Source organism: Erinaceus europaeus, chromosome 7 (assembly GCF_950295315.1).
Source record: "Erinaceus europaeus chromosome 7, mEriEur2.1, whole genome shotgun sequence".
NCBI classification, from domain to species: Eukaryota; Metazoa; Chordata; class Mammalia; order Eulipotyphla; family Erinaceidae; genus Erinaceus; species Erinaceus europaeus.
In genome coordinates this window covers 133,838,961-133,865,489 of record NC_080168.1, presented here as the reverse complement: position 1 = coordinate 133,865,489, position 26,529 = coordinate 133,838,961, and the positions used below count along the sequence as shown (strand labels likewise).

At 44.7% G+C, this 26,529-nt stretch overlaps 1 long non-coding RNA gene across 1 annotated transcript in view; it reads right to left on the bottom strand.

Moving 5' to 3' along the window:
* Positions 1-25,923, bottom strand: part of LOC132539334 (uncharacterized) — a 67,146-nt gene extending 41,223 nt beyond the window's left edge. The window contains exons 1-2 of the long non-coding RNA XR_009550584.1: positions 25,883-25,923; positions 7,646-7,717 (exon numbers count right to left, since the gene is read on the bottom strand). This is a non-coding gene — a long non-coding RNA (uncharacterized LOC132539334). The remainder of the gene's footprint in view (positions 1-7,645; positions 7,718-25,882) is intronic.
* Positions 25,924-26,529: the final 606 nt, after the last annotated feature.

Sequence of the window (26,529 nt, the reverse complement as noted above, 5' to 3'; positions counted from 1 at the left end):
CATGCAGGAACACTGTGGAGAAGGAGAGAGAGGACAGCATGCAGGAACACTGTGGAGAAGGAGAGAGAGAGAGGACAGCATGCAGGAACACTGTGGAGAAGGAGAGAGAGGACAGCATGCAGGAACACTGTGGAGAAGGAGAGAGAGGACAGCATGCAGGAACACTGTGGAGAAGGAGAGAGAGAGGACAGCATGCAGGAACACTGTGGAGAAGGAGAGAGAGAGGACAGCATGCAGGAACACTGTGGAGAAGGACAGAGAGAGGACAGCATGCAGGAACACTGTGGAGAAGGACAGAGAGAGGACAGCATGCGGGAACACTGTGGAGAAGGAGAGAGAGGACAGCATGCAGGAACACTGTGGAGAAGGAGAGAGAGAGGACAGCATGCAGGAACACTGTGGAGAAGGACAGAGAGAGGACAGCATGCAGGAACACTGTGGAGAAGGAGAGAGAGAGGACAGCATGCAGGAACACTGTGGAGAAGGACAGAGAGAGGACAGCATGCAGGAACACTGTGGAGAAGGAGAGAGAGGACAGCATGCAGGAACACTGTGGAGAAGGAGAGAGAGAGGACAGCATGCAGGAACACTGTGGAGAAGGAGAGAGAGGACAGCATGCAGGAACACTGTGGAGAAGGACAGAGAGAGGACAGCATGCAGGAACACTGTGGAGAAGGACAGAGAGAGGACAGCATGCAGGAACACTGTGGAGAAGGAGAGAGAGGACAGCATGCAGGAACACTGTGGAGAAGGAGAGAGAGAGGACAGCATGCAGGAACACTGTGGAGAAGGACAGAGAGAGGACAGCATGCAGGAACACTGTGGAGAAGGAGAGAGAGAGGACAGCATGCAGGAACACTGTGGAGAAGGAGAGAGAGGACAGCATGCAGGAACACTGTGGAGAAGGACAGAGAGAGGAAAGCATGCAGGAACACTGTGGAGAAGGAGAGAGAGGACAGCATGCAGGAACACTGTGGAGAAGGAGAGAGAGGACAGCATGCAGGAACATTGTGGAGAAGGAGAGAGAGAGGACAGCATGCAGGAACATTGTGGAGAAGGAGAGAGAGAGGAAAGCATGCAGGAACACTGTGGAGAAGGAGAGAGAGGACAGCATGCAGGAACACTGTGGAGAAGGACAGAGAGAGGACAGCATGAAGGAACACTGTGGAGAAGGAGAGAGAGGACAGCATGCAGGAACACTGTGGAGAAGGAGAGAGAGAGGACAGCATGCAGGAACACTGTGGAGAAGGACAGAGAGAGGACAGCATGCAGGAACACTGTGGAGAAGGAGAGAGAGAGGACAGCATGCAGGAACACTGTGGAGAAGGAGAGAGAGAGAGGACAGCATGCAGGAACACTGTGGAGAAGGAGAGAGAGGACAGCATGCAGGAACACTGTGGAGAAGGAGAGAGAGAGGACAGCATGCAGGAACATTGTGGAGAAGGAGAGAGGACAGCATGCAGGAACACTGTGGAGAAGGAGAGAGAGAGAGGACAGCATGCAGGAACACTGTGGAGAAGGAGAGAGAGGACAGCATGCAGGAACACTGTGGAGAAGGAGAGAGAGAGAGGACAGCATGCAGGAACACTGTGGAGAAGGAGAGAGAGGACAGCATGCAGGAACACTGTGGAGAAGGAGAGAGAGGACAGCATGCAGGAACACTGTGGAGAAGGAGAGAGAGAGGACAGCATGCAGGAACACTGTGGAGAAGGAGAGAGAGAGGACAGCATGCAGGAACACTGTGGAGAAGGACAGAGAGAGGACAGCATGCAGGAACACTGTGGAGAAGGACAGAGAGAGGACAGCATGCGGGAACACTGTGGAGAAGGAGAGAGAGGACAGCATGCAGGAACACTGTGGAGAAGGAGAGAGAGAGGACAGCATGCAGGAACACTGTGGAGAAGGACAGAGAGAGGACAGCATGCAGGAACACTGTGGAGAAGGAGAGAGAGAGGACAGCATGCAGGAACACTGTGGAGAAGGACAGAGAGAGGACAGCATGCAGGAACACTGTGGAGAAGGAGAGAGAGGACAGCATGCAGGAACACTGTGGAGAAGGAGAGAGAGAGGACAGCATGCAGGAACACTGTGGAGAAGGAGAGAGAGGACAGCATGCAGGAACACTGTGGAGAAGGACAGAGAGAGGACAGCATGCAGGAACACTGTGGAGAAGGACAGAGAGAGGACAGCATGCAGGAACACTGTGGAGAAGGAGAGAGAGGACAGCATGCAGGAACACTGTGGAGAAGGAGAGAGAGAGGACAGCATGCAGGAACACTGTGGAGAAGGACAGAGAGAGGACAGCATGCAGGAACACTGTGGAGAAGGAGAGAGAGAGGACAGCATGCAGGAACACTGTGGAGAAGGAGAGAGAGGACAGCATGCAGGAACACTGTGGAGAAGGACAGAGAGAGGAAAGCATGCAGGAACACTGTGGAGAAGGAGAGAGAGGACAGCATGCAGGAACACTGTGGAGAAGGAGAGAGAGGACAGCATGCAGGAACATTGTGGAGAAGGAGAGAGAGAGGACAGCATGCAGGAACATTGTGGAGAAGGAGAGAGAGAGGAAAGCATGCAGGAACACTGTGGAGAAGGAGAGAGAGGACAGCATGCAGGAACACTGTGGAGAAGGACAGAGAGAGGACAGCATGCAGGAACACTGTGGAGAAGGAGAGAGAGGACAGCATGCAGGAACACTGTGGAGAAGGAGAGAGAGAGGACAGCATGCAGGAACACTGTGGAGAAGGACAGAGAGAGGACAGCATGCAGGAACACTGTGGAGAAGGAGAGAGAGAGGACAGCATGCAGGAACACTGTGGAGAAGGAGAGAGAGAGAGGACAGCATGCAGGAACACTGTGGAGAAGGAGAGAGAGGACAGCATGCAGGAACACTGTGGAGAAGGAGAGAGAGAGGACAGCATGCAGGAACACTGTGGAGAAGGAGAGAGAGGACAGCATGCAGGAACACTGTGGAGAAGGAGAGAGAGAGAGGACAGCATGCAGGAACACTGTGGAGAAGGAGAGAGAGGACAGCATGCAGGAACACTGTGGAGAAGGAGAGAGAGAGAGGACAGCATGCAGGAACACTGTGGAGAAGGAGAGAGAGGACAGCATGCAGGAACACTGTGGAGAAGGAGAGAGAGAGGACAGCATGCAGGAACACTGTGGAGAAGGACAGAGAGAGGACAGCATGCAGGAACACTGTGGAGAAGGAGAGAGAGGACAGCATGCAGGAACACTGTGGAGAAGGAGAGAGAGAGAGGACAGCATGCAGGAACACTGTGGAGAAGGAGAGAGAGGACAGCATGCAGGAACACTGTGGAGAAGGAGAGAGAGAGGACAGAATGCATAACACTGTGGAGAAGGAGAGAGAGGACAGCATGCAGGAACACTGTGGAGAAGGAGAGAGAGAGGACAGCATGCAGGAACACTGTGGAGAAGGAGAGAGAGGACAGCATGCAGGAACACTGTGGAGAAGGAGAGAGAGGACAGCATGCAGGAACACTGTGGAGAAGGAGAGAGAGGAGAGCATGCAGGAACACTGTGGAGAAGGAGAGAGAGGAGAGGACAGCATGCAGGAACACTGTGGAGAAGGAGAGAGAGGACAGCATGCAGGAACACTGTGGAGAAGGAGAGAGGACAGAATGCATTAACACTGTGGAGAAGGAGAGAGAGGACAGCATGCAGGAACACTGTGGAGAAGGAGAGAGAGGACAGCATGCAGGAACACTGTGGAGAAGGAGAGAGAGAGGACAGCATGCAGGAACACTGTGGAGAAGGAGAGAGAGGACAGCATGCAGGAACACTGTGGAGAAGGAGAGAGAGGACAGCATGCAGGAACACTGTGGAGAAGGAGAGAGAGGAGAGCATGCAGGAACACTGTGGAGAAGGAGAGAGAGGAGAGGACAGCATGCAGGAACACTGTGGAGAAGGAGAGAGAGGACAGCATGCAGGAACACTGTGGAGAAGGAGAGAGAGGACAGCATGCAGGAACACTGTGGAGAAGGAGAGAGAGGACAGCATGCAGGAACACTCTGGAGAAGGAGAGAGAGGACAGCATGCAGGAACACTGTGGAGAAGGAGAGAGAGAGGACAGCATGCAGGAACACTGTGGAGAAGGAGAGAGAGGACAGCATGCAGGAACACTCTGGAGAAGGAGAGAGAGGAGAGCATGCAGGAACACTGTGGAGAAGGAGAGAGAGGACAGCATGCAGGAACACTGTGGAGAAGGAGAGAGAGGACAGCATGCAGGAACACTGTGGAGAAGGAGAGAGAGGAGAGGACAGCATGCAGGAACACTGTGGAGAAGGAGAGAGAGGACAGCATGCAGGAACACTGTGGAGAAGGAGAGAGAGAGGACAGCATGCAGGAACACTGTGGAGAAGGAGAGAGAGAGGACAGCATGCAGGAACACTGTGGAGAAGGAGAGAGAGAGAGGACAGCATGCAGGAACACTGTGGAGAAGGAGAGAGAGGAGAGCATGCAGGAACACTGTGGAGAAGGAGAGAGAGAGGACAGCATGCAGGAACACTGTGGAGAAGGAGAGAGAGAGAGGACAGCATGCAGGAACACTCTGGAGAAGGAGAGAGAGGACAGCAAGCAGGAACACTGTGGAGAAGGAGAGAGAGAGAGGACAGCATGCAGGAACACTGTGGAGAAGGAGAGAGAGGAGAGCATGCAGGAACACTGTGGAGAAGGAGAGAGAGAGGACAGCATGCAGGAACACTGTGGAGAAGGAGAGAGAGAGAGGACAGCATGCAGGAACACTGTGGAGAAGGAGAGAGAGGACAGCATGCAGGAACACTGTGGAGAAGGAGAGTGAGGACAGCATGCAGGAACACTGTGGAGAAGGAGAGAGAGGAGAGCATGCAGGAACACTGTGGAGAAGGAGAGAGAGAGGACAGCATGCAGGAACACTGTGGAGAAGGAGAGAGAGGACAGCATGCAGGAACACTGTGGAGAAGGAGAGAGAGGACAGCATGCAGGAACACTGTGGAGAAGGAGAGTGAGGACAGCATGCAGGAACACTGTGGAGAAGGAGAGAGAGCACAGCATGCAGGAACACTGTGGAGAAGTAGAGTGAGGACAGCATGCAGGAACACTGTGGAGAAGGAGAGAGAGAGGACAGCATGCAGGAACACTGTGGAGAAGGAGAGAGAGCACAGCATGCAGGAACACTGTGGAGAAGTAGAGTGAGGACAGCATGCAGGAACACTGTGGAGAAGGAGAGAGAGAGGACAGCATGCAGGAACACTGTGGAGAAGTAGAGTGAGGACAGCATGCAGGAACACTGTGGAGAAGGAGAGAGAGAGGACAGCATGCAGGAACACTGTGGAGAAGGAGAGAGAGAGGACAGCATGCAGGAACACTGTGGAGAAGGAGAGAGAGCACAGCATGCAGGAACACTGTGGAGAAGGAGAGAGAGCACAGCATGCAGGAACACTGTGGAGAAGGAGAGAGAGGACAGCATGCAGGAACACTGTGGAGAAGGAGAGAGAGAGGACAGCATGCAGGAACACTGTGGAGAAGGAGAGAGAGAGAGGACAGCATGCAGGAACACTCTGGAGAAGGAGAGAGAGGACAGCAAGCAGGAACACTGTGGGGAAGGAGAGAGAGGACAGCATGCAGGAACACTCTGGAGAAGGAGAGAGAGAGGACAGCATGCAGGAACACTGTGGAAAAGGAGAGAGAGGACAGCATGCAGGAACACTGTGGAGAAGGAGAGTGAGGACAGCATGCAGGAACACTGTGGAGAAGGAGAGAGAGGAGAGCATGCAGGAACACTGTGGAGAAGGAGAGAGAGAGGACAGCATGCAGGAACACTGTGGAGAAGGAGAGAGAGGACAGCATGCAGGAACACTGTGGAGAAGGAGAGTGAGGACAGCATGCAGGAACACTGTGGAGAAGGAGAGAGAGCACAGCATGCAGGAACACTAACACTGTGGAGAAGGAGAGAGAGGAGAGCATGCAGGAACACTGTGGAGAAGGAGAGAGAGAGGACAGCATGCAGGAACACTGTGGAGAAGGAGAGAGAGGACAGCATGCAGGAACACTGTGGAGAAGGAGAGTGAGGACAGCATGCAGGAACACTGTGGAGAAGGAGAGAGAGCACAGCATGCAGGAACACTGTGGAGAAGTAGAGTGAGGACAGCATGCAGGAACACTGTGGAGAAGGAGAGAGAGAGGACAGCATGCAGGAACACTGTGGAGAAGGAGAGAGAGCACAGCATGCAGGAACACTGTGGAGAAGTAGAGTGAGGACAGCATGCAGGAACACTGTGGAGAAGGAGAGAGAGAGGACAGCATGCAGGAACACTGTGGAGAAGTAGAGTGAGGACAGCATGCAGGAACACTGTGGAGAAGGAGAGTGAGGACAGCATGCAGGAACACTGTGGAGAAGGAGAGAGAGCACAGCATGCAGGAACACTGTGGAGAAGGAGAGAGAGGACAGCATGCAGGAACACTGTGGAGAAGGAGAGTGAGGACAGCATGCAGGAACACTGTGGAGAAGGAGAGTGAGGACAGCATGCAGGAACACTGTGGAGAAGGAGAGAGAGCACAGCATGCAGGAACACTGTGGAGAAGTAGAGTGAGGACAGCATGCAGTAACACACTGTTGTCCTGCTGATTCCCCTAGTCAGTGATCAAGGGAGACAAGAGGCTGTGCCTGTGTAAATACTACACTATATCTGCTGGCCTATCAATTCCAAATATTTGTAGTGTGCCTGTGCTAAGGGCTATACTATATGCCACTAGCCCATCAATTAAAAATATGTACATGTCGTTTTAGTTTATATTTGTCTTCAGGGACTATGGAACTCAAGTCAATAACATGTGTTCTGTATTACATACTACTGAAAAACTTGTCTAGTTTCTATCGATTAACATCTCCATCACAGTAAAAGGGCCTCCACAAGTATTTGTTCATCTCTTTGGTAGCATACCTTATCTGGATTTCACATCATTGCCAATACAAGTAGGTTGGTGTACTAGTGCAGGTAAAACAGCTCTTCTAGCACTTCTCTTTCAAATCCACCATACTAGTATTTTTCTGGGAAAAAATAGTAAGCAGAGATGTTTTCTAATCAATCTTGCAAGCTCTCCAGAGAAACAAATGTGTCTACTCCCTGTGAATTATCTTTCTCCGTGAAAAATGGCAGTCTCTTTTGATCCTTTCCAGTCACTCCCTGTAGATGGCCAACCTCAGGGTAGGCCAGAGGGAAACTGAGAGTGGGGGCTAGGGTGGGAGAGGGAGAGAGAGATACCACAGACCTACTTCACCCTATCTCCAGCATTATCTGTAAGTCAAATTTTGTAAACAACCCAGGTATCCAGAAAGAAATGAATGCTTAAGGAGGCTACACTATACACACAGTGGAATGCTACACAGCGTAGAGTAAGATCTTCTCTTCTGATACAACATGGATGGGGTGTCATGCTGAGTGAAATGTGCCAGGAGGACAGATAACAGACATCCTACTCACAGAAGAGACCTAACACACACACCAAGGGGCAGCACAGGGGGGGCTTTTTCTCACAGCATATGCAGGAGGCAGAACAGTGCTAGGTGCTTATCCCCAACAATAGCACCTGCTGGTGAAGGAGGAGGACAGTTTAATGGAGGGTTCAGTGAACTGACACCTACCTGGCAGACATGTAGGTATGTGCCCCTGTGACAACAGCCCTGTTGATCCACAATTTCCTCAATAAACTGAATCTGAAGTTAGAAAAAAAAGTATAAGACAAAAAGTGAATTGTACTAAACAGGTGCTTTTTTCTTTAGTCCAATCTGTCGCCAAAAAAAGTATTGAGCAAGCACTGAATTTCCTTCTACATTTGAAGGTTACAAGGAAATTTTTTTTAAAAAGTGAAAAAAAACTGGGGCAGGCAGGGGTAGATAGTATAATAGTTATGTAAAGAGACTCTCATGCCTCAGGCTCCAGAGTCCCAGGTTCAATCCCCTGTACTACCATAAGCCAGAGCTGAGCAAAACAAAACAAACAAAAAAATCAACGGTGAAAATATTATTTTAGGGGCAGGGCAGTGGTGAACCCAGTTAAGGGCACATAGCATGAAGCACAAGGACCTGGCAAGGATCCCACCTCCAGCCTCTGGCTCCCTGCCTGCAGGGAGGTTGCTTCACAAGCAGTGAAGCAGGGCTGCAGGTATCTCTCTTTCTCTCTCCCATTTTACCTCCCCCTCCCCTCCCAGTTTTCCTCTGTCCTGACCTATAAAATAAAATAGCCACAGGAGCAGAGAATTTGTAATGCAGGCTCTAAGCTAAGTGGTAATTCTGGAGGCAAGAGAGAGAGAGAGAGAGAGAAAGAGAGAGAATATTATTTTACTGAAGTGTAACATCTCAGGATACATTTGTTAGCTATAGGAGACTAATCTACCCTGAAACAAAAAGCAAACCAAAACAATAGCCCTCAAAGATCTTTCCAAAGAGGGGCCGGGCAGTAGCGCAGAGGGTTAAGCACACATGACGCAAACCACAAGGACAGGCATGAGGATGCTGGGTTGAGCCCCTGGCTCCCCACTTGCAGGGGGTTGCTTCACAAGCAGTGAAGCAGGTCTTCAGGTGTCTATCTTTCTCTCCCCTTCTCTATCTTCCCCTCCTCTCTCAATTTCTCTCTATCCTAACAGCAATAACAACAACAATAATAACAACACTGATAAAGAACAAAAGGGGAAAAATAAAAAAATTTAAAAATTAAATTAAAAAATTAAAAAAAAATCTTTCCAAAGGAATTGAAATTTCAAGATGAACTGTTGTTGTTTATTATTGATGAGAAGTAACCTAAACTTGTAACCCTGAAATAATGATATGATAAATCATAAATAACCAAGATGTGATCAATCATCACTGGAATTATGTTTGCAACTAGCAAAGATTTCTCAAGCAGAGCACAAAATCCCCTAACCACAAAAGAAAAAAATGATAAAATTATGTTGGAAGAACTTGGTTCATCAAAAGACATGAGTCAAGATGAGAAAAAAATCGGTGGGTGTAGCCAAGATGGCAACTTGGAGGCAGCTGCTGATATGAGCTCCAACAACAACTGATAGATAAGGTATGATACTGGGCCGTCAGCAGGATGGTGAATAAGGGGTCCTAAGTGTGACACCAAGGAGGTGACTATAGCTCAGCTTGGTTTGGAAAACAGAGAAAAAATAAAAGAAATCTTTTGATTACTTCTGAAGTGCATCCCTTTCCCCACCCCATAACCAGACTGCAAGGGCTGGAGAGATGATACTAGCAGGCTTCCCACTGAGCTTTTTTCTTTACCAAGATTCCTGGCTCACCAGGGATGTGATTCCAATCCTTTTCCTTTTTGATTTATTTCTCTCTCTTTTTTTTTTCTAACCTCCAGTTCTAGTTGAGTGACAAAATATCTGACCAATCAGAGCCTCACCCCTGCCTGGGAAAGACCACCTGGAGTTTTTTGTTGTTGTTTGTTTGTTTGTTTGTTTTAACAATTGGCTGTCTTTGCTCAGGCTGCCTGAGCCAATCGGGAGCAGTCCAAGCTGCAGACTGACTATTAGGGTTTTTTACTCTGTTCTATCTTATTATTACTATTATATATATGCATGTTCCTTTCCCCCCACCCCTCAGGTTGACCAAAATTAACTGTTATTGTTTTTTCCATTGCTAGCTGACTGGGTGTCCTATCCATTGAGAAAGGAACTTGTTTTACTCTACCTCCTCTATCCACTCTCCCATTTCTCCCTCCTCCTAGCTAATTAAAAAATAAGAAAAAGAAAAACTCTTTCCTTTCACTGTTCTTTTTTTATTTTTCTCTTTTTCTCGTTCTTGTCTTCTTTTCTACCTTCCTCCTTCTTCTGCTTTCTGAATTCACTGATACTCATTTGTAAATTATTGTGGGGAAAATCTGACTCAGAGTGGACTCTGTGTGTGTGTGTGTGTGTGTGTGTGTGTGTGTGTGTGTGTGTGTGTGTCTTCTCTACCTCCCTTTTTCCTTTTGCTACCCCTTGACTTTACAGTGGATGGTAGATTTGAATAATTATCTACTCTTGTTCCTTTTTTTCCTTTCTCTCTTTTTCATTTGGATTTGGTCATTGCTTTTTCTTAGACTGGAGGCATTTTTTTGGATAACTGGTATTGGTTAAACTGCATCAATCCTTGTTTCAGTTATGACTGTTGTAATTTCTGAGGTTGGTGACTGCATTAGTCATAAAGGTATTTAATATAGTGTGGCTTGTACTTAAAACACAACAACTGAAGAACAATAGAACAGAAAAATAAAAAACACATCAGTAAAAAAATAGATGAACCAAGAGCAAATAAAACTGCTACTACAATGAATGAAGACAGGAGCCCAGAAAAAACTCCAAATCAATCAGAAGTAACCATAGATAAGAAAAGTATGCAAGCAATAGAAAACCGAATACTCACAGAAATGAAGACAACTATGGAGGAAAGGGCTAGCAGAATTAGGGAAACAACAGATGAGACCCTCAAGGAAAATACTAGCTACCTCGAGGTAATTAGAGAACTGACAGCTGAAATAGCTAAACTAAAAGGTCAATTAGCAGAACAAGCTAATACTATAACTGAACTGAAGAATGAAGCTGAGGGAAGGGAAAGCAGACTAACAGAAGGAGAAAACAGAATTAGCCAGACAGAGGATGAACTAGAGAAAACTAAGAAAGAGTTAAAGACCTCAAAAAGAGATTGAGAGACACTGAAAACAACAACAGAGACATATGGGATGATCTCAAAAGAAGTAACATTCGTATCATTGGCCTGCCAGAGGAAGAAAAAGAGGAAGGGGAAATAAACATTCTAGAGGAAATTATAGAAGAAAACTTCCCAGACCTGAACAACAGAAAGGACATTAAGATTCAAGAGGCCCAGAGAGTCCCAAACAGAATCAACCCAGACCTGAAGACACCAAGACACATCATAGTTACAATGAAAAGAAGTAAGGATGAAGAAAGGATCCTAAAGGCTGCAAGAGAAAAACAAAAAGTCACATACAGGGGAAAACCCATAAGACTATCAGCAGACTTCTCCACTCAAACTCTAAAAGCCAGAAGAGAATAGCAAGATATCTATCGAGCCCTGAATGAAAAAGGGTTTCAACCAAGGATAATATATCTTGCTAGACTTTCATTCAAAAGGGATGGAGGGATAAAAACCTTCTCAGAGAACAGTTAAAGGAGGCAACCATCACCAAGCCTGCCCTGAAAGAGGTTCTAAAAGGCCTCTTATAAACAAGAACATCACCATAATACTTGCCCTATAACAGAGCAAATAAAAAATTGTTGAATAATAGCACAATACATTAAATCCATAATATCAATAAATGTCAATGGCTTAAACTCACCCATCAAAAGGCACAGAGTGTGAGGATGGATCAAAAAACATAAACCAACCATATGCTGCTTGCAAGAATCCCACCTGACCCAACAAGACAAACACAGACTTAAAGTGAAAGGATAGAAAACTAACATACAGGCTAATGGACCAGAAAAAAGGCAGGGACAGCCATTCTCAGCTCTGAAACAATAGACTTTAAATTAAATAAAGTAATAAATGATAGTCAAGGCCATGAAATAATGATTAGAGGATCAATCAACCAAGAAGACGTAACAATTATTAACATCTATGCACCCAATGAGTGGCCATCTAAATACATCAAACACCTACTGAAAGAACTACAAAAATACATCAATAGTAATACAATAATAGTGGGAGACTTTTAACACCCCACTCTCACACTTAGACAGATCAACAAAGCAGAGAAAGAAACAAGAGTATTAAATGAAGAGATGGACAGACTAGATCTCCTGGACATTTTCAGAGTTCTTCACCCCAAAAAACTGGAATACACATTCTTTTAAAATCCATACAGCACATACTCAGGGATAGACCACATGTTAGGCCACAAAGACAACATCAACAAATTCAAGAGCATTGAAATAACCCCAAGTATCTTGTCAGACCACAGTGGAGTAAAGCCAAACTTTAACAACAAAGAGAAAATTACTAAAAGACACAGAATTTGGAAACTCAACAACATGCTGCTTAAGAACCACTGGGTCAGAGAGACACTCAAACAAGAAATTCAAATGTTCCTGGAAACAAATGAAAATGAAGACACAACCTTATCAAAATATTTGGGACACAGCTAAAGCAGTATTGAGAGGGAAACTCATAGCCATACAATCACATATTAAAGAATAAGAAAAAGTTCAAATAAATGACATTACTGCACACCTTAAAGACTTAGAGGAAGAGGAACAAAGGAACCCTAAAGCAACCAGAAGGACAGAAATCACTAAAATTAGAGCAGAAATAAACAACAGTGAAAATAAGAGAACCATACAAAAGATCAATGAAACCAAATGTTGGTTCTTTGAAAAATTAAACAAGATTGACAAACCCTTAGCCAGACTCACTAAAAAAAGGGAGAAGACTCAAATTAATAGAATTGTAAATGATAGAGGAGATATCACAACTGACACCACAGAAATCCCAAAAATCATGCTATACTACTTCAACTATTAAGAATAATGAACCTACCTTCTCTGACCCATCTTGGATGGAGCTAGAAGGAATTATGTTAAGTGAGCTAAGTCAGAAAGATAAAGCTGAGTATGGGATGATCCCACTCATCAACAGAAGTTGAGAAAGAAGAACAGAAAGGGAAACTAAATGCAGGATTTGACTAAATCTGGTGTAGGGCACCAAAGTAAAAACCCTGGGGTGAGGGCAAGGGTCAACATTTGGCTTCATGGGGTGGCAGGGGCAGGCGAGGGTGGATGGGTGGGATGGGACACAGTCTTTCAGTGGTGGGAATGGTGTTTATGTACACTCCTATTAATTTGTAGTCATTTAAATCACTATTTAATTAATTGTTGGTATGCTTCTAAATTATGCTTCTAAGACCCCTTCTGTTTCATTGGTTTAATCCCCCCTGCTTAACCCTGTATTCTATTTACATAACCACTGTTAACTAAGCACTACCCTGCCTCACACTGGTTTAATCCTCACTGTTTGCACACTTTTTCCTTCTCCCCACCCCCTATCCTACGTACATCCTCTTCGGACCTGACTCTTCTGCCTTAGGATATATAAGGACAGGATTGTGATTAGAGATAGCTTATATTGCACTGTGTTCCACATGAATAAAGACTGAACATTAACTATCCATTGTCTTCTTGAACCCTAAGACAGCAGGAACCTCACATTTCCACTATAGAGCCTATATTTCCCCCAGTCCTGGAACCTTAGGGTGGGTGCACTTTCCTGTGTGCTTCTCTGAACTCATACCAAATAATACTGTATCCACCAAGCGCAACCTAATCAATGCAACGAGTGCCACCTCAGCATGCTTCACTTCAGACTGTGTCCACAGACTTCAGGTGTGGAATGACAACCCTTCAGCTCCATTACTCGGGTGAGACCTTCCCTTTCATAGTATACTCTAATTCCATTCCAGGTGGTTCACTTTCTAACAAAGTCCCAAAACCTAGATATAGACCAGGTCCCCTGAGATAGAGCATATATTCACACGTATCCATAAACTAGGGCAAAATATATACCTAAAAGCAAAAGTACACAATAATCTGCAGTGAGTACCCGCCAACACTTCATCTGCACTATTCCAGCCTTTACATCCATAATTGTTCAACAATTTGTTTGGCTTTGTATGTTAACTCTCTTTTCAGCCACCAGGTTCCAGATGCCAGCATGATGCTGATTAGACATCCCTGGACAGACAACCACCCTAATGTGTCCTGGAGCTCCAATTCCCCAGAGCCCCACCCAACTAGGGAAAGAGAGAGGCAGGCTGGGAGTATGGATCCACCAGTCAACGCCCATGTTCAGTGGGGAAGCAATTACAGAAGCCAGACCTTCCACCTTCTGCATCCCACAATGACCCTGGGTCCATACTCCCAGAGGGATAGAGAATGGGAAAGCTGTCAGGGGAGCGGATGTGATATGGAGTTCTCGTGGTGGGAACTGTGTGGAGTTGTACCCCTCCTATCCTTCAGTTTTGTTAGTGTCTCCTTTTTTAAAATAAATAAATTAGTTAAAAAATAAGGACAACAATGAGAAAAAAATCAAATTTGGAGAAGAAACTTATGCTAGAAAAGTAACTCACACAGAGAATATATAGAGAACTTCTATAAATCAATGAGACTCAACAGAAGAATAGGCAAATAAATAAAATAAAAACAAGAATTTCCATAGGATTAGTAAACATAATGAAAAGTATCAATCACAGATCATCAGGGACTTGAAAGTTAAAACCAATTGGGAAGTTCAAAAGTCTTAGATGTGTTGCTTCAAGCACTGCCACTCTCCTTGCCTTGAGAAAATATTATGGGGAACCTCACCTGACCTCACTAAGGAAAGAGGGAGGGTGGAGGTGTGGATCCACCTGCCAACACCCATGTCCAGCACAGAAGCAACTACAGAAGCCAGAGGTCCCAGCTTCTGCTCCCCATAAAGATCCTGGTTCATCCTCCCAGAGGGGAGAGATGTTCCAGGAAGATGACTAGAGGGCCCTGAATCCCAGTTCTGCCTGTACCTGGAATCTTTGTGATCAGGAACCTTTGTTTTCGCCCCATCACTGAGAGGGAAGGGGATGTGGAGAATACCTGAGGAAGCGGGTCCCTGCTTCCTTAATCTGAGAAGGAAGAAGGGGAAAAAAACGACATCCAGAAGTTGTAACAGAGGTTAGAGCAACTCAGAAAGGAAATGAAGGCAGGTCCTCGGAAGTAAATAGAATGGAGACAGTCTTCCACATGGAGTCAGCTATTTTTGCTTGAATAAACCACATGTTTCTCTGGTGCATGCCTTTTCATTTTCCTGATTAAAAGTTCAAAATATCTAACGAAAAAGAAAGAGCTGTAGGAAGAATACTTTGATAGAGTAAAAGGGGGGGGATCCTGTAAAAATCACTTATTTGAGTCTTATAAATACAGATAAAAAGTTATGGGGCATAAACTCAATGAATTTTAGTCAGCAATTGAAAAAATTGGGACAGAATGGATGGAGCTGTTTGTATTGCTCAGTGAAGCAAGGAAGGAGGTGAAGGAGGACGACTAGATGATTTCACCCGCCTGTTGTGATGTGGAGACTCGAAACACATGAACTTGTCAATCAGTTAGCCCTTATCTACGAACCCGGGAGAACTATGGTGGGGGAAGGGCTAGACACACAGAATGTTCATAGTGGGAGTGGTGTAGAAATATACCCTTATTATCCTATAATCTTGTAAAACACTGTTAAATCACTAAAAAAATATTAATGAATAAACATAAAGGAAATGCTACCAGTAAGATTTTTTTCTTATCTTTTTTTTTTTTTTTTGCCTCCAGGGTTATCACTGGGGTTTGATGCCTGCACTACGCATCCACTGCTCCTGAAGACTAAATCGAGAGAGATGGGGAAGAAGACACAGATGGGGAGAGAAAGATAAACACCTGCAGACCTGCTTCACCACTTGTGAAGTGAGCCTTTAGCAGGTGTGGAGCCGGGGGCTCCAACCGGGATCCTTATGCTGGTCCTTGCACTTCACACCTTGTGTGCTTAATCCATTGCACCCAGCCCCCAAGTAAGATTCCTTTTTTATCCCACCTATACCTCAAGGACATCTTTGATGAAATAAACCCAATTGCAAGAAAGACTAAATAAGAAACAAACCAATGGGACTACATCAAATTGAAAAGCTTCTGCACATCCAAAGAAACTATTAAACAAACAGAGAGACCCCTCACAGAATGGGAGAAGATCTTCACATGCCAGACATCAGACAAGAGACTAATCACCAAAATATACAAAGAGCTCAGCAAACTTAACACCAAAAAAGCCAATGACCCCATCCAAAAATGGGCAGAGGATATGAACAAAATATTCACCTCAGAGGAGACCCAAAAGGCTAACAAACATATGAAAAACTGCTCTAGGTCACTGATTGTCAGAGAAATGCAAATTAAGACAACATTGAGAACCTAACCGCCTCACTCCTGTAAGAATGGCATACATCAAAAAGGACAGTAGCAACAAATGCTGTAGAGGCTGTGGGGACAAAGTAACTCTCCTGCACTGCTGGTGGGAAAGTAAATTGGTCCAGCCTCTGTGGAGAGCAGTCTGGAGAACTCTCACAAGGGTAGACATGGACCTTCCAGATGACCCAGTAATTCCTCTCCTGGGGTTATACCCCAAGGACTCCATAACACCCAACCAAAAAGAGGTGTGTAATCCTATGTTCATAGCAGCACAATTCATAATAGCTAAAACCTGGAAGCAATCCATGTGCCCAACAACAGATGAGTGGCTGAGAAAGCTGTGGTATATGTACACAATGGAATACTATGCAGCTATCAAAAACAATGAACCCACCTTCTCTGACCCATCTTGGACAGAGCTAGAAGGAATTATGTTAAGTGAGCTAAGTCAGAAAGATAAAGATGAGTATGGGATGATCCCACTCATCAACAGAAGTTGAGAAAGAAGATCTGAAAGGGAAACTAAAAGCAGGATCTGACTAAATTGAAAGTAGGGCACCAAAGTAAAAACTCTGTGATGAGGGGTGGACATGAAGCTTCCTGGACTGGTGGGGGGTGGGGGTGGCTGGGTGGGATGTTACACAGTCTTTTGGTGGTGGGAATGGTGTGTATGTACACTCCTAGTAAAGTGTAGTCATATAAATCACTAGTTAATTAATATGAGAGGGGGAAAATTAATTGTATGTCTCGAAGTTTTTAAAACACAGACTGAGTCTTTTTAATATATAGGCTGTGTAATTGATATGCAGACTCTCAAAAGCCTAGACCAAGTAGATCAGAAGCAACCAATGGCACAGCTACATACAAGATACTGGGTACTATACAGCAAACCCTAACAAAAGGACTTTTCAAAGTTAACCCAATTACCAAATAATGTGATGATAACATTAACTATCCATTGTCTTTTTGAACCCTAAACAGCAGGAACCTCACATCTCCACTATAGAGCCTCTACTTCCCCCAGTCCTGGAACCCTTGGATAGGGCCCACTTTCCCGTATGCCTCTCCCAATCCATATCAAATAATAGTGCATCTGCTGATCACAACCTAGTCAACACAACGATTGCCAACATGCTTCACTTCAGACTGTGTCCAGAGACTTCAGGTGTGGAATGACAACACTTCAGCTTCATTACTCGGGTGAGACCTTTCCTTTCATAGCATTCTCTAATTCCATCCCAGGTGGTTCACTTTCTAACAAAGTCCCATAACCTAGATATACACCAGTTTCTGTGAGAGAGAGCATATGTTCACACGTATCCATAAACTACTGCAAAATATATACCTGAAAGCAGAAGTACACTAGAGTTTGCAGTGAGTACCCCCCTAACACTTCCTCTCCACTATTCCAAGCTTTGGGTCCATGATTGCTCAACAATTTGTTTGGCTTCATATGTTAACTCTCTTTTCAGCCACCAGGTTCCAGATGTCATCAGGATGCCGGCTAGGCTTCCCTGGACTGAGGACCCCACCAATGTGTCCTGGAGCTCCGCTTCCCCAGAGACCCACCCTACTAGGGAAAGAGAGAGGCAGACTGGGAGTATGGACCAACCAGTCAACGCCCATGTTCAGCAGGGAAACAACTACAGAAGCCAGACCTTTCACCTTCTGCAACCCACAATGACCCTGGGTCCATGCTCCCAGAGGGATAGAGAATGGGAAAGCTATCAGGGGAGGGGGTGGGATATGGAGATTGGGTGGTGGGAATTGTGTGGAGTTGTACCCCTCCTACCCTATGGTTTTGTTAATTAATCCTTTTTTTTTTTCCTCCTCCAGGGTTATTGCTGGGCTCCGTGCCTGCACCATGAATCCACCGCTCCTGGAGGCCATTTCCCCCCCCTTTTGTTGCCCTTGTTGTAGCTTCGTTGTGGTTATTATTATTGCCCTTAGTTGACGCAATTCGTTGTTGGATAGGACAGAGAGAAATGGAGAGAGGAGGGGAAGACAGAGAAGGGGAGAGAAAGATAGACACCTGCAGACCTGCTTCACCGCCTGTGAAGCGACTCCCCTGCAGGTGGGGACCCGGGGGCTCGAACCGGGATCCTTACGCCGGTCCCTGCGCTTTGCGCCACATGCGCTTAACCCACTGCGCCACCGCCCGACCCCCTAATTTATCCTTTCTTAAATAAAAAATAAATTAAAAAAAATACTCCTTATTTATTTATTTTAAAAAGGAGACATTAACAAAACCATAGGATAAATGGGGTACAACTCCACACAATTCCAAACACCAGAACTCCCTAAGATTCTTTTTAATGAACTGGATGGATACAGAGTAACTTCAAACTAATGTCTGTCAGGGCATTCTCCCAGCACCTAACACACTAAATACTGGGTTGTCAGGAAAGTCAGGATGTATTTTTCTACATAGTCAGTTGAAATGATAATTATTGGCAGCTTATTGGCAATTAATTGTTGACCTTCGAAGGGGGCAAATTGTTGTTGTTGAAGTTTAATATTTAATCCTACAAAATCTGAACTTAGTAAGCAAGGATGATTTCCTCATAGATATTTCAAATAATGACAAGCAAGTTTCTGATTTAAAAAATATAAATGAAAGAAAAGAAGAAAACTAAATCCACAATTTGATTTACTGCTCACCAATCAGAATGGCTAAAATAAGAAATGAGAACAATAACTTGGCAAAGATTTGCAACAGGGTGGGGGAGATAGCAGAGTGGTTAAGCAAAGAGACTCTCAAGCCTGAAGTTCCAAGGCCCTAGGTCCAACCCTCCACACTATCATAAGCCAAAGCTGAGCAGTGCTCTGGTAAAAAAAAGATAATATTTTTTAAAAATGTGTATATATACATATATATATTATATACACTTGGCATGTAAGTCAGCACAACTTCTTGGAAAACTACATGGTACTAAGGCTGAATACATGCAAGCCCTAAGCCCCAGCAATTCTACTCTTACACGCACACCCAACGGAAATGTGCACATAGGTTAAACCAAAGACTAGAGCCAGAAAATAGTTGCCCAGCAGAGCACACAGCTTATAACACAAAACAAGCAAAAGGAACTTGTATCTGAGGTTCTGAGGCCCCAGGTTCAATCCCTGGCAGAGACAAGTGGTACTGAGTGAGGAGGAAGAGGAGAATACAGTTCTCATCTCACCAAGGTGGATGTCTGCTGCAAAACACTCTCACCCCAAATTGGGTCCACCGTCCTGTACCAAGACCAGAAAGCCCCTCCCCCGCCCTTCTTGTCCTCCTTCCTCAGAGTCCTTTGCTTTGGTGCCAACACCCAACAAGCCCAAGTTTTACTCTGCTTCCCCTTTCTGTTCCTGTTTAAGTTCTGCCCAGGAGTGAGATCATCCCATAGTAATCCTTCTCTTCCTGGCTTATCTACTTAATATGACTCCTTTGAGCTCCACCCAAGTACTACCTGCTCTTAATAAGGTTCTTTCTTCCCTTTTCAAGGGTTATGGGAAGAGTAAGACACTGCGGTCAACATAATTAAAACTGGAAAATCCCTACCAGACACATTAAATTGAAAAGTCTAAATGTCTGCATGGAACACTACTTCTATTTTTATTTCCCTTTCTTTTAATTAAAAAATATTTATTATTGAGAGAGAGAGAGAGAACTAGAACATCACTCTGGAACATGTGATGACAGAGATAATTGAACTCAGGTTCTCTCATGCTGGAGAGTCCAGTATTTTATACTCTGCACCTCTCCAGCGCCACTCTACTCTATCCTCTTCCCTCTTTCTTTCCTTCCTTCAATACGTGGGCTTCACTGAGGCTTTCTGCCTGCATAACCCCACCACTCCTGGTGGATTCATTTTTACTTTTTTGCAGTAGAGAGTGAGAGAGAGTGAAGTGTGACACCCAGCACTGCTTCACCTCGCCTGCAGCTTCCTCTTGTGCATGGTACTCCCATGAGGTGATTGGGGACTTGAACTCAGGTATTTGTACACGAAAAGGTGTGCACTCTAGTGAGTAAGCCTGGTTCAACTTCTATTTTTAATGTCTGTGTTTCCAATAACAACAAAAGAAATGTGGTATAGCAGATGCCCAAATCAAGAAAAAAACTCTTGTCTGATGATTCTTTTTTCAATGTATAAGATGAGTCATATTATCAGGAATGATCTGGGGTAATATTTCAGACAAGCATGAATATAAACATAAATATAATATTCTGAAGAGACAGTCCTGTCTGTTAAAATTAAGTTCGTTTCTTGTGATTGCTTCCCGGTTAGACACAGAATTTGCTGCCGGTCTCTCAGCAGCCTCTAACAGGAAACATGCGTCAGGCTTAGAGATCAGGAAAGACAGGTTTAGTCAGATGTTTGCTCACATTTCTTTGTCCACTAGATTTAACTTTGTAGTTACATGTCTCTTTAGTAGGCAATGCCTGTCTCCAGTTGGTAGTTGTGATATAAATTTCCCTTTCTAAAAAATAATTTTAAGAGAATTAGTTTATTAAAAAGATCAAACACCAGTAGAGGTGATATCAGAGCACAGCAACACCTGTCGAGTAGTGCATAATGACTCAACTTTGAAAATCAGTAACAGAGTTAAAGCACTGCAGGCTCAAAAGTGATGGTATTGTGTCCTTGGGGGCAAAATGGATGGAACTGAAGGTGATGATGATGTTTAACACACGAACTTGGAAAAAAACAAATAAAACAGAAGTAAGCAAACTGCCCCTAAACTTTGGAAGAACTGCGGTGGAAGGCTGGGCACAGAACTTCTGCTGATGTAGTGTGGGAATACATGCTGTATCTTACAATCAGCTAAACCACTACTAATCACAAATAAAAAATAGCTTATAAAATAAAATAAATAAAGCACTGCAGATGCAAACAAGACGCAGAAGATGGTGTCTTCCACTGCTTCACCTCAGTTCTAATTCTTGATTTCAGGGGTTGGGTGGTAGAGCTCTGGTTAAACATATTACCAAGTGCAAAGAACCAGGTTTGAGACCCCACTTCCTACTGGCAGGGAGGAAGCTTCATGAGCAGTGAAGCAGGTCTGCAGGTGTCTATCTTTCTCTCCCTATCTCCCCTCTCTTCTCAGTTCCTCTGTGTCCTGTCCAATTAAAAAGAATCTTCATCTCAAATACATAAACTGTGTGGGGAGAGTGAAGTCTGAGGGGCTCAGACACACCTGCTGGGACCCTGCTTTACTCCCTCCTCACCTGATGTAGGAGAGTAAAGTCTGAGTGGCTCAGACACACCTGTTGGGACCCTGCTTTCACTCCCTCCCCACCTGATGTAGGAGAGTGAAGTCTGAGGGGCTCAGACACACCTGCTGGGACCCTGCTCTCACTCCCTCCCCACCCAACTGGCCAACATGTGCATTTCCTCTTCAACTGCCCTGGAGCACCAGACTTTCACCATAAGAATACAGGGGGTCTTTAGATAGTGCAAGTAAGAAACTGTGATATTTTAAAAGCCTAGACCAAGTAGAATAGAAGCATCCAATAGCACAGCTATATATAAGATACTGGATACTGTACAGCAAACCATAACAAAAGGACTTTTCAAAGTTAACCCAATTACCAAATAATGTGATGATAACATTAACTATCGATTGTCTTTTTGAACCCTAAGACAGCAGGAACCTCACATCTCCACTATAGAGCCCCTACTTCCCCCAGTCCTGGAACCCTTGGATAGGGCCCACTTTCCTGTATGCATCTCCCAATCCAAACCAAATAATATTGCATCCGCCGACCACAACCTAACCAACACAACGATGGCCACCTCAACATGCTTCACCTCAGACGGTGTCCAGAGACTTCACGTGTGGAATGACAACCCTTCAGCTTCATTACTCAGGTGAGACCTTTCCTTTTATAGTACACTCTAATTTCATCTCAGGTAGTTCACTTTCTAACAAAGTCCCATAACCTAGATATACACCAGTTTCTGTGAGAGAGAGCATATGTTCACACGTATCCATAAACTACTGCAAAATATATACCTGAAAGCAGAAGTACACTAGAGTTTGCAGTGAGTACCTCCCTAACACTTCCTCTCCACTATTCCAAGCTTTGGGTCCATGATTGCTCAACAAATTGTTTGGCTTCGTATGTTAACTCTCTTTTCAATCACCAGGTTCCAGATGCCACCAGGATGCTGGCCAGGTTTCCCTGGACTGAAGACCCCACCAATGTGTCCTGGAGCTCAGCTTCCCCGGAGACACACCCTACTAGGGAAAGAGAGAGGCAGACTGGGAGTATGGACCGACCAGTCAACGCCCATGTTCAGCGGGGAAGCAATTACAGAAGCCAGACCTTCTACCTTCTGCAACCCTGAACGACCCTGGGTCCATGCTCCCAGAGGGATAGAGAATGGGAAAGCTATCATGGGAGGGGGTGGGATATGGAGATTGGGTGGTGGGAATTGTGTGGAGTTGTACCCCTCCTACCTTATGTTTTTGTTCATTAATCCTTTATTTTTTAAATAAAAAATTTAAAAAAAAAAGAAAATGTGATATTTTTATTAGAAGGTTATTTTCATGAAACCTATAGATATATTCAATTCACACTACTGAAACTAATTTCAAGTTCAAAAAACTATAAACAATAAATCAATTAGCTCTGCCATTGTCACAGAGCAGTAAGTATAAAATCAACTATTTGACATAGAAATCATGGGTAGTCTTCAAATGAGGTCAACACAGTTTTAAATAGCTCAGGCTTTAGTAGAGAAAGGAAGAATGGTGGACAGACAGACAAGTGAAGTATAACTTGTGTATGTTTTTATTATTCAAACCAGGGGTTGTACATTGCAAACAAGACAGTCTGCAGTAATGAGAATACAGCAGAGACATGGTCCCAGGACACGCAGACCTTAGTCTAGTCCAGGTTCCCAGAGGACTGGCACAGACCAAGTGCTAAACAGAGGTCAGCTCTCTTACCCCACCCCTTTTCAACATGCCCATCTTAATGCAAAATGAAAGAGTCCATGAATTCCTTTTAGATAAAATGTGATGGAATAGAAATGCACTGCAGAAACCCCTGGTCTATTCTTGTACCAAGTCAGTTAATAACCTATTCAAGAGACTTCACTGGAATAGAGTCAGAATTTTCAGAGTAAATTGTTAGCCTCATTATTCTGACTTTATTGACTAGCTGGGTGAATGCGTTTGTAATGTAAGACAGGCCATGAGAGGCAAACAGGGCAAATTCCAGGAACTGCATGTCCCCACACCGATCCCTGTCCTCATGCCACCATAATGGCCAGTGTGGGCAGCTCTGGTTACACTGCAAGTACAACAACATATGCATGCTCACAAATGACAGAATGACAGATGACAGAGTAGTGCTGAACCACAAGCGAAGACACTGGAAAAGGAAGGAGAACATGGACAGAGAGATATGCACACTACTGGTCAGCCATGGCCAAATATCAAAAGGCCAAACACTAGACCAGAAACTCTAAAATCACAGTCCTTGCCTTATCTTCCATGGAACCTGAAGGAGCAGCGGGGGTGGGATAAGTCAGGAAGAGAGGGAGGAATGTGAGTTGACCACACACGTATGTGAAACTCGGGAGACAGAGTCAGAAAGGGAGATGACAGGGTGAAACGTAGACTGGGGGTGGGACACTGCACCAAAACCAGGAGGTCTGGGGAAGGAATGGAAGAGGGGAGCTTGGGGGAGGGTGGCATCCTAGGCTGGGGAGGAGTGTGTGTTGCAGACACCCATGATGTGGGGCTGGGAAATGGAGCCTATGTTTAGAGCAATGTGCTGTAAACCACTAACCTCCTAGTAAGATGGCAGGAAAAGAAATAGCTGGCATTGGGGAGGGTAAAATACATTCCCACATTATTCATCTGCTCAGAGTGACAGAGACTCTGCAGATGAGCCACAAATGTAGGTCACACTCTTGGGAATCTTGTTCTTGATTAAGAGAACAATCTTGGTTATAAAGGTTCTTAAGGCAGACAGCATAATGGTTATACAAATAGACTCTCATGCCTGAGACTCCAAAGTCCCAGGTTCAATCCCCAGTACCACTGTAAGCCAAAACTAAGCAGTGCTCTGGTTAGGGTGAATTGATTAATAAATGTAATAAAGGTTCTTGAGAAGACAAAAATAGTCAGTTTTCCTGTTTTTAAGGAAATGGAAAAGGAGCATTTGCAAGTTGTTCAGAGCTCAGTATAGGTCTGATATGACCAGACATCCAGGACACCATGTACTGTCTGAATAGTGAATGAGCTTCAGTTCTGACTGACTGTTGGTAAGTGGAATGAGCTAAACACTTCATAACCTCAATCATACATGGCAATATTTTAAATGACAAAAACTTACCTTTTTAAAAAATTTTGTTTCCCTTTGCACCAACTCTATGAGGTAAAAGTAACTGTTAGTATGAAGGAGGACTTTTTCATACCCGCTGTACCCCCGGGAGAATAAAAACTCCTAGAGATTAATTCACTTGCTTATGCTTGACCAGCTGACAGATGACCCAGGCCATCTGGCTCTAACTCATCTGGTCAGAGCTCCTAACCACCAAGCTATACAGTCTCACAAAAATAGAAGAAGTATTTACTTATTCAGGGCATGCTTCCCAAGAGACGCTTACACATGGGAATAGCCATGTAGGTTTAGTAAGTGTCTAGCCACCACCTGTGAAAGCAGCAGGAATGTAGCCCCTTTCAGTGAGCTGAAGAAGAAGTTTCTCACGGCTGCAGAATGGCTCAGCAGTAGATCACAGAGCCTGCACAAGCGAAAGTTTGATCCCAACTCTAACATGCTGGAGCAGAGCAGTACTCTCCTTTCTCTTGCCCTCATGAAAATCAAAGGTTTTTGTTTGTTTTTCAAAGAAGAAAATTCTCACAGTTCAAGCACAACAGCAGTTTTCAGATTTACACCTTTACAAATCAACCCCAAAAATTCATGGGTCAGATTCTGGTTTGATGCTTTACTATGAAGAAGAATTGCCACGCCCCACTCAACTCCAGAATGACGGGTCTGACAGGGTCAGCATCCAGGAAAACTCTCTTCAAGGAGGAGGAATTCTGGGAGTGGGTCTTGGCATCCTGAGCAGATCTAAATTGGAAAATCTGATTATTGTTTTCATTATGTACATGGTAATGATGCTGTGTAATCAGGGACGAACAGCCCCTGTTCCCAGATTAGATACAGATGAACAAGAAATGAGGTGGACAAAGTTATGGGTCATCAAATACATAAAGTTTTAGGAAAAATTCTTAATAATACTTACCTCCTCTTATGAAATATGTTAAAACTCTATGTAAAATACTATCTGCTAAGCCTATTACTCAGAAATGCATCACCCCATAACGACATTACTGTGTAAAACTGCAAGGTTCTGGTCTCCTACGCCTACACTGAACTTCTCTGTTCCAGACTCTTGGAAACAGAGTTGGCAGTCAGCTGAGGTAAAGAACAAACACCTCATCACAGACCCCTGCAAGCGTCAACCTGGCTTTGACTTAGCACGTTATGATTGGGCCCTCCTCAATCGCTATTGAACAGGCCATGGCCGGTGCACCACTATGTTCCACCGCTGGGGAGCCAGAGATGACCCGAACTGCCCCTGCGGCTCCAGACAGACTATGACCCACATAGTCAACGACTGCCACCTCTCCAGATTCAAAGGAGGTCTCGAAACTTTACATTAGGCTCAACCTGATGCTGTTGACTGGCTACAGAAGAAGGGCAAACGCTAGAAGAAGAAGAACTGCAAGGCCATCTAATCAAGAAATGAGCTTTGTTCCAGATATTGTTTATGTAAGACTGAAGGATATATAAACTCTTACTTGCTAAATAAAACTTGAGTTCAGATTCACCCTCCAACAGAGTGTGGTGTATTCTGTTCTCCTCCTGACCCACCCTGGTGGTCACCTTCAGAGTTCCCTGATCCTTCCTGCTGCTCCTCTGCCTGAGCGGTCCGTCGCAAAGAATCACAGATTTAACTCGTGAAAGATCCCAGAGTGCCTTTTTGAGTACAATTATTAACTCCAAAAGGGTCGAGATGGGCACGGAATTTATAAGCCTGAAGTCCCAGATTGTATCCTTGGCACTTATGGGCACGGAATTTATAAGCCTGAAGTCCCACATTGTATCCTTGGCACTTATAGGTTAGAGCTGAGTGATCTGATCTCTCCCTCTCTCCTTCTCTCTCTCTCAACTAAGTAAATAAGTGATTTTTAAAAAACTCTACTTTAAAAGTGGAAATAAAGAAAACGAACTTTTGGCACAATGGTTAAGGCACTGGCCTTATGACCAGGAGCTGTCAAGTTCAGTCCCTGGCACCGCATATGCCAGAATGATGCTCTGGTTCTCTATCAGTCATAAATGAATATGTAAACATGTTTAAAGTGTCAAAGGTGCATGTAGGGCCACAGAGAAGGAAATTCAACTTATTGCTATTTCTCAAAGTTCCCAATTGTGTACACAGTGGCAAACATGGTTATTTCATGTGTAAGTTTCCTTGAATAATCACAAGTTAATAATTTAACTAGTTAGCCATTTTAAAGAAAAACATAAAA